The following is a 13,553-nucleotide window of genomic DNA, read 5'->3' on the forward strand; positions in this document are numbered from 1 at the left end:
CTTGGAATCCCTTGGTTAGAAACACATAATCCTCGAATAGACTGGCGAGCAAAGAAGATAACTTTTCCTGATTGCGAACCAACTTGTTATCCAAGAAATCCAGTTATGGGTCTAGCCTCAGCAACTTCCACCCCTGTACAACTACCGGCTGAATACCAAGAATTCCAAGACGTTTTTCAGAAAGAACAGGCTAACACGTTACCTCCCCATCGGTCTTACGATTGTCAAATCGATCTGGTACCCAATGCTCAACTGCCTTGTAGTAGGATTTATGCTCTTACTGAACCTGAGAACCTGCATTTACGTCAGTATTTAGATCAGTACCTTGCCAATGGTTTTATTCGCCCGTCAAAGTCTCCTGTCTCCTCAGCTCTGTTCTTCGTGCCGAAAAAAGAAGGCGACCTTAGAACATGTATAGACTATCGCGCCCTGAATCAAATAACGATTAAGAATCGTTATCCTCTGCCCCTGATCCCTGAGCTTATCGACCAGGTAAAAGATGCTTGTGTGTACACCAAGTTAGATCTCAGGGGAGCTTATCACCTGGTGCGTATAAAAGAAGGCGACGAGTGGAAGACTGCATTCCGCACCAAATATGGGCTCTTCGAATATCAGGTAATGCCCTTCGGTTTGTGCAATGCACCCGCCGCCTTTCAATACTTTATGAATGATGTTCTTCAGGAACTTATTGATGTTTGTGTCATTGTCTATATCGACGACATCCTGGTGTACTCTTCTTCAGAATCCGATCACAGAAAACATGTTAGGGCAGTTCTCGAGAAATTGCGCCAGCACAAACTATTTGCAAAGCTCGAAAAATGCGTTTTTCATACCACAGAAGTTGAGTTTCTCGGATTCATCCTGACACCTAAAGGAGTCCGAATGGACTCGCGAAAGGTGGACGCCATCCTCAAATGGCCATCTCCTAGCTCTGTGAAGGGGGTTCAGAGCATGCTTGGCTTTGCCAATTTCTATCGAAGATTCATCCCGGAATTTTCTCGAACAGTCCAACCCATCACAGCTCTCTTAAGGAAGAATAAACGCTTCGAATGGACTCATGAGGCCGAACAGGCCTTTCAGGACCTAAAGTCCAAATTCACCTCCGCACCTGTATTAAAGCACCCGCACCCAGATCTCCCTTACATTGTGGAAACCGACGCATCTAGTTCAGCCATGGGAGCTGTCCTGTCACAAAGAGACCCAGAAACTAACCAACTACACCCTGTAGCCTTTTGGTCTAGGAAATTCTCGCCTCCTGAAATTAATTACACAATTACCGACAAAGAGTTACTGGCTATTAAGTCTGCTTTCAAGGCCTGGCGTCATTACCTTCTCAGTGCAAGACACACCATCACCGTGATTATGGACCACAGAAACTTACAGTATTTAAAGACGGCCAAAGCTCAATCTTCACGACAACTCCGATGGGCTCTATTCTTTGCGGAATTTGATTTTGTAATTACCTATCGCCCTGGCTGCAAGAATGGTAAAGCAGACGCCTTATCTCGGATTGGCATGGAGGAACCCAACTCGAGTGTAGAACCTGTGCCAATTATACCTGAACAAAGAATCTTAGGCTTGACTTCATTGCAAACTATTGAGGACATCCAAACTCAAGTACAACAACTCTTAGACTCTTCAGCCTTACAGGATTGGAGTCAAAAGGGTCCTCATTACACCGTTAAGGATAATTTACCTTACTTCCAGGAGCGGTTATTTCTGCCGAGTAAAGAATTGCAAGAACTTGTTATTGCCCATCATCATGAATCATTAATGGAAGGACATCCTGGTATCGCTAAAACGGAAGAAAAAATCAAACGCCATTTCTGGTGGCCTTCTTGGAGAAAAGACATAAAGTCTTTTGTGATGTCTTGCGGAATTTGCGCCCAAAACAAGGGTCAAAAGAAAAGGCCAGCCGGCCTACTTCAACCCCTGGATATTCCACCAGCACCATGGCACACCTTATCTATGGACTTCATTACGGATCTGCCTCCTTGTTGTGGTTACAACACTATACTAGTAATCATGGATCTATTCTCCAAAATGGCCCACTTCATTCCTCTAAAAGGATTGCCTTCAGCTTCCATCTTGGCCAAGGAATTTCTGGAGAACATAGTCCGCATACATGGTTTCCCTTCCATACTAGTCTCGGATCGAGGAAGCCAATTTATTTCCCATTTTTGGAAGAAATGTTGCCAACTGGCTCAAATCGATGTGCGGTTATCCACCAGCCATCACCCCCAGACTGACGGACAAACCGAGAGAACAAATCAGACTCTCGAACAGTATCTTCGGTGTATGTTACACCAATCTGAGTTCAACTGGAAAGACATTCTTTGGATCGCAGAATACGCCTACAATAACTCTGTGCATTCTGGAACCGGACAAACCCCTTTTTACACGTTGTATGGCCATCACCCTCGAACCTCAGACCTAGACCCTCCTCCTACCCTGGAAATGCCAGCAGTAACTCATCTGCATACCACAATTACCCGAGCCTTCAAGGAGGCTACTGCTCATTTACAGCAAGCCAAGAAGAGATACAAGGAAAATGCAGATTTACATCGTAGTAAAACACCTCCTTAACAAATAGGAGACCAGGTGTGGCTAGCAACTAGACATTTACCTCTCAAAGGACCTCAAACTTTCAACCCCAGATTCATTGGACCTTACCCCATCAAAGCTATAATCAACCCAGTGGCCTTTAAACTCGATTTACCATCCAACATGCGGATTCATCCCGTTTTTCACGCATCACTTCTAAAACCAGTACAACCTGGAACCAGACTGTCTGAGCCTCCAGAGCCTGTCCAAATTGATGGGGAATTAGAATTCGAAGTGAAAGACATTTTAGATTCCAAGATAGTTAAGTCGAAACTCTTCTATCTTGTTGATTGGAAAGGATATGGACCTCAGGAAAGATCTTGGGAACCCAGTAACTATGTTCACGCACCACGATTAATACAAAGATTCCATCGAAGATTCCCGCACAAACCAAAACCCCCGGAGGAAAAAACCTTGGGAGGGGCCTTGAGGGGGGGTACTGTCATGATGCCTACCTCTAAGGAGCCAGGCCGGGCCCAGCAACCCCAGAGGCAGACATCATTTCCCCCAGGAAAGTCTCAGCGGGCCCAAGTCGGGGCCCTTTGGACTCAGTCCTGGCGCCTTAGGTGCCAGGCTCATATTGGACCCAAGTCCTGGCGCCTTAGGCGCCAGGCTCATTTAAGAAGACATGTGTTTAAGTGCTTGGGTGCACACTTACCTGATGCAGACCTTGCTGCTACATCCAGGCCCTCTTGAGGCCTGAATGGGACTACTTTACCTGTGGGACTACTTCACCACCCGGGTGTGGTCGGGGAAGGATACATACCTGATTGGTGGAAGGATACATACCAGGAACTTCTTCCAAGGCTATTTAAGCCCCACCCGAACAGCCACACGTGCTTCGCGTTGTTCTGCACCTAGCAGCTGGACGCTCACCGTGTCTGCTCCTGCATCCTGACTTCAGCCACGCCCGCCAGCATCCTGGGTCACCTGCAAAGGGAGAAAGGAAGAGAATAGGAGAAGAAAAGACCTTACCTGCTAAATCTGCATCCGGAGTCATTTCGCCTACGATCCTGAAAAGGAAGACTTCATTTTAAAAGCACATCGCTTCTATCTCTGCAGCGCTGCATTTTACTCACCTTTTCAGGGCGCCTCCATCTTCAGCAGCAATCATCCGGATTCAGCCACATCCCAGCGCCTAGGGAGAAAAAGGCAAGAACAAAAGGTGAGAGGGAGAAAAGGAATAAGGAAAGCTCAGTTTCCTTTTAAAACTTACCTGTTGGGTTATTCCCACTTCATTTCGGGTCCTGCCGCTTCCGGGCATTTCCGGACCCCGGCCCCTATGGGGAAAAAGGACAAAGACATTGAATGAGCGAATGCAAAGACATTACCCGAGCGCTCATCCAGAACTTACCTGTCATTTACTGGATTGCACGTTTCCCTTCGGGTCGGCGCCATATCTCCGGCATGCCGGACCCCGGCCCCTAAGGGGAAAAGACATAAGCATTAGCGCTTGCTGCAATAAGACAACGAACATTAGTATTAAGCTTGAACTTTGGAACTTGCAACAGAACTTTTACAGCGCCTTACCTGAACAGTCAAGCTTACTTGTACTCCCATCAAACCTCAATCCAGTGAAGTAACTGGGTTTCGACGCGCCCCTGCATCAGAAGCAGGATGGAGAGCTCATCCTTCCAGACCCTAAGGTGAGACTTCACGGGTAATCGTGGAAGGGTATCGGGGAGGGTTGGAAGGGAGTGGGAGGCTTGAGCACTATTCTGTCAGTAGGTAATATTCCCTTTTCACGCACAGGAGGGTATTCCTGCGAGCCAGAGAAGCCAGAGTAGAGGGGCCCTTCCTGTCCATCTTCAGAGTCCTGCGCTTCACCTTCGAAGAAGCATCAGCACTCGAAGCCAGGCCTGCGCTTCCGTGGGAATCAGGTGAGCGTTACAGTACCTCCTGATGAATGTTCCATACTAATTCTAGGAACAGAAACATGTCGAGATATCTCTCTGTATTTTAACCAGAGATACAAATCTATGACACATTGATTCTAACGATTGTAGGGTACTATATTCTTGAGCTGATATGTACCTTTTTGTGTCTAGTGTGTTTATTTTGATACACTGTTAACTAGCTAGCCAAGCTTGTCACGTAACTTCTGTTTGAATTTGTTTGTTGTTAATAATTGTTTGTACTGTGGACCGAATTATTTAATTAGTTTTTACTCTTGCGACCTATTAAACCTGATATTTATCTTTTAACTGTGACTGGTCCTCTTGTGATACTCCAATCCTGGGAGTTTTGTGTTTTTCTGGCATCTACAATTTAGCTTTGTCTTATTCTATAAATATGGATCATTGTCCTCCCGGGCACAGACAAAGTATACATCGCTAACTACCCTTAGTCCGTTGTATACCGGGCATCCTCCTTCTTTAAGTTAGTCCTCTGAGACCGCCAGCACTCCTTGCCTGCCAGATTATAGCATTCAGGGATGCATAGAATAATCCTCAACAGGGTCTGTTTGGTTACATCCCTGAAAGCACGGGCATCAGCATAACCCACAGAGGCTGGTCATCTCTCCTGACATCCTTCATCTGAGAGACAAAGTAGCTGAGGTCCCACACTGGGTTCTGCCGATGGAATCGTTCCTCCGCCTTGGAAGGAATAGGTCAAAGGGAAAAACACTAGAAGATGGATCTACTGAACAACATGAAATTCCAAAACCACCTTCGGAAGGAAGGTCTCACTCTCAAGATTACCTTTTCTTTGGAGAAAACCAAAGATGGAGGTTAACAGAACACCTCAAGCTCACCCATCTAGTGGAAGTGATGGCAACCAGGAAAATCACCTTAATGCTGAGCAGTCTAATAGAACGAGCATGCAGGGGCTCAAACGGAGCACCATAACAAAATGTTAACACTAAATCTAAATCCTATGCCAGACCGCAAACTTGCGTGGGTTAAACTGATTGCACAAACCCTGTAAGAACTTCTCTGGCCAGGGGACCACTTAAATGGGCCAAAGTCTGTAGAAACTCCAATACGGTGGAAAGAGTACACGAAATAGGGTCCAGATCCCTCTCCTGGGACCAAGCTGAGAATGCATGCCATCTACAGGCATATACTGATTTAGTAGTGTGTCTCTGGGCTGAAAGGAGTACATCCGGGATGTCTTCCAACATGTCACAAGGCTTAAAGATTCAGGATGCTGAGGTTGGGGTGGAGGACCCGGCCCTCCAACTGGGAGTGCAATTCCACTCTCTCTGGAAGGTGCTAGGGAGGGCAGATGGACGTGTCTAGCAACTCTCAGTACCGCATTCTCTGGGCACAGTCCAGAGCAATCACAATCACTGTGGTCCCGAACAGGCGCAATCTCCTGAGAACCAATGGAATGACATGGATCGGGGAATACAAAAAGGAAGTTGAATGTCTATCATGATATCAGTGTGTCCCCAGAGCTTCCTGACAAGGACATTCCCGGGAGCAGAACAACTCAACTCACACTGAAAGCGAAGAGATCCACTTGAGGAAGGTGTCCTGTTGGAGAAAATCTCTGAAGCAGGAATTTGACCCTGGAATTGGAGGACATGTACCATGTGAGAGATGTTCCCCACTCAGACTTCTGGTGGAAATGATCTGCCCAGGCCAGTGTCCATGACCGCCCCAATGAACTGGAGCGGGTGGGATGGTAAAACATGCGACTTTTTGAAATTCGTGGAAAAGCTCAAACTGCAACAGACTGCACATGCAGAACAAATGTGCTGACGCCTGGTTTAGGGCGCAAGCTCAGACAAGACTGTCGTCCAGGTAGGGACAGACATGATTGCCCTCTCTCCTGAGGCAAGCCACTACCACTAGCTTGGTAAAAACCCTGGGTGCTGAAGATCGTCATGCCAAGACTGAGAACTAGTTGGCCCAAAATTAACCTCAGGTACTTCCTGTGCGCCAGATGAATGTACAAGAGGAAGTAAGCATCCTGAAGATCTAGTGACAACAACCATTCCTGCAGATCGAGAGCTTGGATCTGGGCTAGAGTTACTATCTTGAATCTATCCTTTCCCAGGTACAAATTCAGAAGCCGTAGATCCAGTATTGGACGCAAGCCGCCATCTTTCGAGACCAGAAAATAGGTTGAATCCCAGCCGCTGCCTCGTTCTGAGCGTGTTACCAGTTTAATTGCGCTCTTCGAGAGAAGCTAACTAACCTCTTTCAAGTGAATGGGATTGGGAGGCAAGGAGGTGGTGAGGAAAGTGGTCCAGCGGATGCTGAATGAAAGAGACAGTAACTCTGCTGAACGACCTGTAAGGCCCAAGCCTCTGGCGTGGTTCGAGACCATTCTGTGCTGAACAGTGAAATCCTCCCTCCCACAGGGGGATCTGTGACACAATGACTTTTGTATCCCGAGTGGCTGAGGGGACAGTGGCTGCTTCCGTTCCACCCCCGTTAGGGGCACCTCTGCCTCTTCCCCTTGGGAAGCATCTGCCTTTTTCTCCTAGGGGCCGTCTGACCTCTTCCCAGAGGGGCGTAAAAGGTAGAGGGGTGAAAACGCTGACCCCTTGGTAATGGGGCTGAAGTTTTCTGTACAGCTAAACCCACAAAAGCCGTCACCTTGGCAGACAAACCTTTGTAGGGCATATTCAGCCTTGGCCCCAAACAGTTTCCACCTGACAAATAGCACGTCTATAAGCTTTTCCTGCACATCTTGCACAAAGCCAGATATCCTCATCCAAAAGTAATGTCTTCAAAATACCTCGCTCATGTCCCCTTCTGGGATTAGGTATGCTGCGTTGGCCACTGCGGACCGAAGACCAAAAGAGACAGGACGCAGGAGATGTTTTTTGCCGGAGGGCTAGTCTGCCTGAGGCAATAAACGTCTTTCCCTAGGCACTCAGTCTCTTACTGTCCTGGTCAGCGGTAATGAAAGGTGATCGTCTTGAAGTTTGCAGTCATGGCCTGTACTACTAAGCTCTCTGAGGAAGCATGAGAGTACAAAAAAAAAACATCACCCTGCTTCCACAAACCAAGTGTCTTTGTAAACTCTCGACTGCAGGTTCAGCGACAGGTCTTTCTCACACCTCTACCGTTGGAGCCTTCACAGCTATGTAGAACAGTAGCACGGTCTCCTTTGTTCAGAATGATTTAATCTACCTGGACCTATGGACTGGACAGGGTTGATAACCTCATGGTATCTGCAAGCTTGACCATCAAACTTTACAAAGATGCTGGAGGCTTACCGTGATTGGGGGCTGGTAGGTTATCCAGCTCAGGGCATTTGTCAACACCAATGGCATCCTGAAGATCGATTGCCAGTTCTTTGATGTCTTCGCCTCCCCCATATAATTCTTCCAGGAAGTCCCTCTCTTGTTTGGAGCCCAATGGTTCCAAATCAAAGGCAATTTGTTTGAGCATCAGACGAGGGGCGTATTCCAGAGAGTCTTCGGTGCTGATGTCAAAGACGAAGGTGGAACAGGGGCCGAGGCCTCTAAGCCCGAAGGCGGGAGACCGACACCCTTGGGGTCCAGGCCAAACCCTAGGCGTACGGGAGTGTTGCCCTGTGAGCACCCTTAGAGTTTGGGGCAATGCGGTGGGCCCCGTTGGAGCCAGCAGCACCGCTGGGGCCTTGGCGAAGATGTCCAACATCTTCAAGTGGAGGAGCAAGACCTCTTTCAGTGCTACAGCTTATGCTGGGCTTTTCTCTCAGGAGACCGATCATAGGAGAGGCGCCACACGACCAAGACGACACGCTCTCATCTTATGCAGGTAGGTGGATTTATCAGCCCTTTACCGGAGGCCCTTTGGACACGTGGATTGGCATGATCCTTAACCTCGGGTTGCAGAGGCATACATAATGGTGATCCGAGATTGACATTTGTCAGTCGCTATCCATGCAAGGTTTAAAACCTGAGGCCTTTGCCAGGTTGGGAATTCTCTACAAAATGAAGTAGTGTGTTCCTGAAGTGTCTAAAGTGCACAGGAAAAAGGAACTGAGGTCATCTCTGGCATGGGGCGCATAGAAGTGTCGGGCCAGACGCGCTGCGCCCTCTGGTGCCAGAAAGGTGTCTGAAAATCAGATTAGCTGCAGATGGGATTATCAAGATGCAGAATCATAAATGAGGAATCTGTGGAGTGAAGGAAGGAATCCATTAGAAAGGATTTTTAGCTGGACGAGTCTTACATTGAGGTCCAACTTAACACAGGGTAGATGGATGCCTCAACTCCCCCATTGCTTGCAAGGATTTCCCGATTTAGGTCCTATGCCTGTGGTTTTGCTGTTGTCCGTTCTGCATCACTGTGATCAAATCAAACTGTGTTGGGATATGTATAATTTAGCAAGAAATCTATCAATGGAAGGAAAGATGTTTCAGAACAATTAGTGTTTCCACCGGGGACTGAATTTCTGCCGTCCTGGGCTGGTCCTGCATGCGTTGTAATGGAGGCATGATTTGTTTGGCTTATGCAAACAGTTGTTTAATTATTCATGTCTATTTGGCAATGCATCCCTATAGCGTTCACTAACAGTGTTTTGGTATACTTGGTGAAAACATGTGCTAGGTATTTCATGAAAAGGGTGGGTGAGTAGTTTGTGGCAAAGAAGTTGCTGGATTACCACCTTTGTGCATCTTCAGAATGTGGTTAGGGAGCATATCATTTATTTAGATATTTTCTTGTCCCGTTTGCCATTCCAGCCTTGAGTGGAGTTTATCTCTGGATGCCTTACTAATCAGTACACCTCTGTTCTGAAGATAGCGTGTAGGGTGATTATCTTTTTGGATCCGTGCTCCGAAAAAAAAGCTTTCCAAGATGTATTTCTGCAATTGGAGAAAAGTCCTCACTTCGCAAACATCGAAGAGTGTTTTTTTTAACTGACATTACTTGCTTTAAATTACCCAAAATTGGATCCATTGTCAGTTTAACTAGTCACTCCTTTAAGGGTCACAATGAGTCAACACAGTAATGAACGCGCATTGTACAACTACTGCTGCGTGTAAAGAAATAGCATTCATAAGGTCATTTCTTTACATCAAAGTTCATTTGCAAGTTTTTGTTAAGCTAAGGGTCCTGGTGTTTTTCGATTTCTGAGTGGAAGCCTGGTTCTGCATTACAATATGCACTCTTTAGCCAGCAGAAGATTTTGATTTAATCTAGCGCTACAGAAGAGTACAGTACACTTACCTTTTATTCTAACTTGAACCTGTGGACTGTTGATGCAAAGCATTCTGTAGCAGCTAATGTCTGGAATGTGTGTTAAAGCAATAACCTGAAGCCACCATAATGGGTTTATTTAAATGTAATGTCTTAAGTTATAAAATTCAATATCTTGGACACCATCCATTAATCACTGTAGAATAGAGGACTCTCCATCCTGAACCCTATGTATCGCTCTACGTGACTTTGACACCTGTATGATTGTTCACCTTTACAGAAAGAACAAAAGTCATTTTTGGGGCTGTGCATCCACAACGCTTTGTCAAAGTTAATTGACTAAAAGTAGAGAAGTGGTCACTCATCTCTCACTATGCACGATATAACACCATGCTCACTTTCTTATGTCACTTTATAAAGTACTTAACCCTTGGTTGATTGTGCTTTTTGTGCACTTTCCAATTTTGCAAAGCCTAGTCATGTATTTCTTTATTAACGGCCAATTAAACTAGACTTGTTTTATAATACCAGTCCATTCTGTAGGAAATTAGGCCTTAATACTACTGTCTTGGATATATGTTTGTTAATGGCGCTGCTTTAGATGGAATTTATTTTGGTCTGCTTGCCTCTAAAGCGCGTCTTTGTTCTTCTGATGTATGTGGAAGGGTTAGCATGTACTTACCTATCTCTTTAACGTCTTGAAGCTTTGAAAGTGTTCGAGTCTTCATCTTTATGGAAGGTCTTCACTTTAGTGCCTTGGAAAAGTACTCTTCAGGGCCCTATGAACTCAAGTACCTCTGATTCTAGTGCAGACCTTTGAGAAACGGACTCTAGCAAACAAACGGCTTCACTGTGTTATTGTAGCTGGTTTACTGTAAGTCCTTTTTTTGTATGACTTTCATTTATGACTGATCACCAATATTTGTTGTGTGCATCCCCTGTGGTGTTCAGAAAGCAACATCAGGTACATTTTTCCCTGCTTGGTATGGTACGCAGTGCACTGTTGAATGTCACTTGCTCCGTCTTTGTGAAAAGAGCCGGTATACTCCTGTTGACGTACAAGCCTACTAACGCCAGGCACTGAGTGGCTTGGTCCACTATTCACGCACATTTTGACTTTAATTATCAGAACTGTGCTTGTAGAAATGTATAAAATCTTTTTTTAATTATCATTCTCAATGTATTTGCAGCTTTTCTTCCTGCTGGTACAATGGCTTTTATTTTGTTATTGTATCAAATGTAAAAGAAGCCATGTTTCTATTTAGTATGTGACCAATGACTTGATTTATATGAAATTTGTATATTGCTGGTTCACCTTTTTGTTCTGTCCTACTTCAGTTGATCATGCATGAGAGCCTGCAATGAACAGCAAAAGTGTGGATGCTCTCCAAGTTAATTCACTGGAAAGGTTTATGGTGCAAAAATATTACTGGAAGTAACCGTATTGGCTACGGAAAGAAAACAGCATTTTTCTGAGTGTTAATAAAAATATTTATTTCCCATTTACTAGAAGTGTGTTGTTTGAAAATGTATTGTATATTAATCTCGGAGTATCTGTATCCTATATTTCCAGGCAGTAAAATGTAAATTAAGGTGACCATTTTCGTGACAAGTCCACATTCTGTTCATTCAGACATTGCTTCTAGAAGAAAAAGGGACCAGGCTAAAATGTAAAATGCTATTCGATAAACTGTGCATTTATGACTTTAAAGCTTCTTCATCTCTTTGGCAACCAAGCAAATAACTTCAGATGTTACAAACTATATGTGTAAATAGACGTTCTGGCCTAGCTTAAACGTTAATCTTCACATATAAGATAACACTGTTAGTAAATGGCCAAGGTTATTGCTATCCAGGTTTGACAAGACCATTTTGTCTGGCAAGGAATGCATACTTTGTCTGCACAACTGTTATGAATTTATCTGTTGTTCTACATGATCAATTTGTCCTTGAGTTTATTCTGAAAGAATGATGTTTCTTTGAAGTCCCAATCAGTTTTCTGAAGGACATTTTCAGAAAAGCATGTATTCTTTATCTAGTTTTTAACATGTTCTGAACAGAATATTTTATTTGTATTAAATGTTATTTTATCTTAACAATACTAACCCCCCAACCAGCCCTACAGATAAAGGGGTGTATTGGCCACTATTGCGCTCTAAAAATAGGCAAATGCTCCTAAAAAATACAAATAGTCAGTAAAAATACTCCCAACAAAAAATGGGAAATGGCCACATATGACCTTGTGCCCCTGCTTTCATTCGCACCGCTCCATGGATATGTTGCGACCAGCAGTGCAGGTAGTACCGCAGGAAGAAATTGCTATTATTACTGCCTGACCGGAAGAAGTAAACCTGCATCTTTTAATGTGTATGAAGAACTAGGTTCAAAAAGGTAATTATTACAAATTTCAGTTTCCCAGTTAAAACATATTTTTACTTGCTTATAAAATACTTCCATTGGTAATTGGACTTACATTTGTACTTGCTGAAAAAAATCATTTTACTCCCAACTTTAAAAAATAGGGAGTAAAATACTCCCACTTCAAAATCTTATCTGGAGCACTGCCCCCAACTTTATAGTCCTATAGTCCGATCTAACGTAACACTTGTGTATAGGCGCATTATAAATGCCATATCATATAACGTCCTGTATTCTGATTCCACTTCTTCCATAAAAGCAGATTTATTTTCTAATGTATTCATTTTCTATGTTGATATTAAATGAAGAGATAATCAATCTCTCTGCCCTTGGGCACACACTGGCCAATACGAATACAGAGACATTCATATAAGGGTATCTAAATTGGAGGACATGACACAGCCACCTATCAATGAGTTAACTTGCAAGCAAAGTATGAGTTTTCATCAAACCCTCAAAGTGGCTGCCAATTTGTATCTGTTTCTCCATTAACCTATGCATTTACTTCTATCCATGTTAAAGTGAAATTTACAATGATAACGTTCTTATGACTTATTGAAACTCATTTGTTGTTCAGACCTATAGATAACATTATAAATAACATTCAGGCCAATGACCTCGCAATTTTATTATGTTTCAGTCTATATAATTCATAGTTTATCCATCTTTTCCCACATGGACATATGGCCTTACTCCAAGCTACATTACTGGCAGAGGTTTTCAAATTCTACGGGTTGAGTTGAAAAGTTACGGGTGCAATCCTGAAAGTTGGAAGGCGCTAAGATGCCACAAAGCAGTTTAAAGTAGTAGATGGTAAGGGGCAGCGACACCTAATGACCCACAAGGCCACCGTATGGCCTCCTAGAAGGTAAATAGCAAGCAAACCAAAAAACGTCTTGAGGGGTCAGCGCTCTCACTATGTAGTAAGGACAAAGCTAAAATATAGTTAAACAATTTGCAATATTCAGTCAATGGTCCATATGGTGGAGAAAATTGAGTTTTAATTCTGTGTACGACATGTTTCGACCAACACTTGGTCGTCCTCAAGGCTGATAATCCGTAAACATTTATGATAATACAAGTGAGGGAAATCATCCGAGTTCTTCATGTCATTGGCACAGATGAAAGACAAAAGAAAGGCAAAATAAACATACAAGTAAGGAATAAAATCATCATAACAAACAGTGTAATGTCCCAGTAATGGAACCACAAGAAATAAAAAAAATTGAAAAATACAGAATGTTAAATACCCATGGTTGGCATATTGGGGATGGAGGTGAAGTAGCGGGAACAAGACAAAGTAAAGGCTTCATTCATCTTTAAAGTGTCCAATCATAATTTTGAAAGTACCAGGGTCATAGCTTCAAATTTTAACATTCTTAGAGTAAAAGATATAAAGAGCTGTGGTCAATACTTAATTGTAATGAGAGGCTTTCTCATGCAAAT

The sequence above is a fragment of the Ambystoma mexicanum genome, chromosome 9 (assembly GCF_040938575.1).
Source record: "Ambystoma mexicanum isolate Mex_15411 chromosome 9, UKY_AmexF1_1, whole genome shotgun sequence".
Classification (NCBI taxonomy): domain Eukaryota; kingdom Metazoa; phylum Chordata; class Amphibia; order Caudata; family Ambystomatidae; genus Ambystoma; species Ambystoma mexicanum.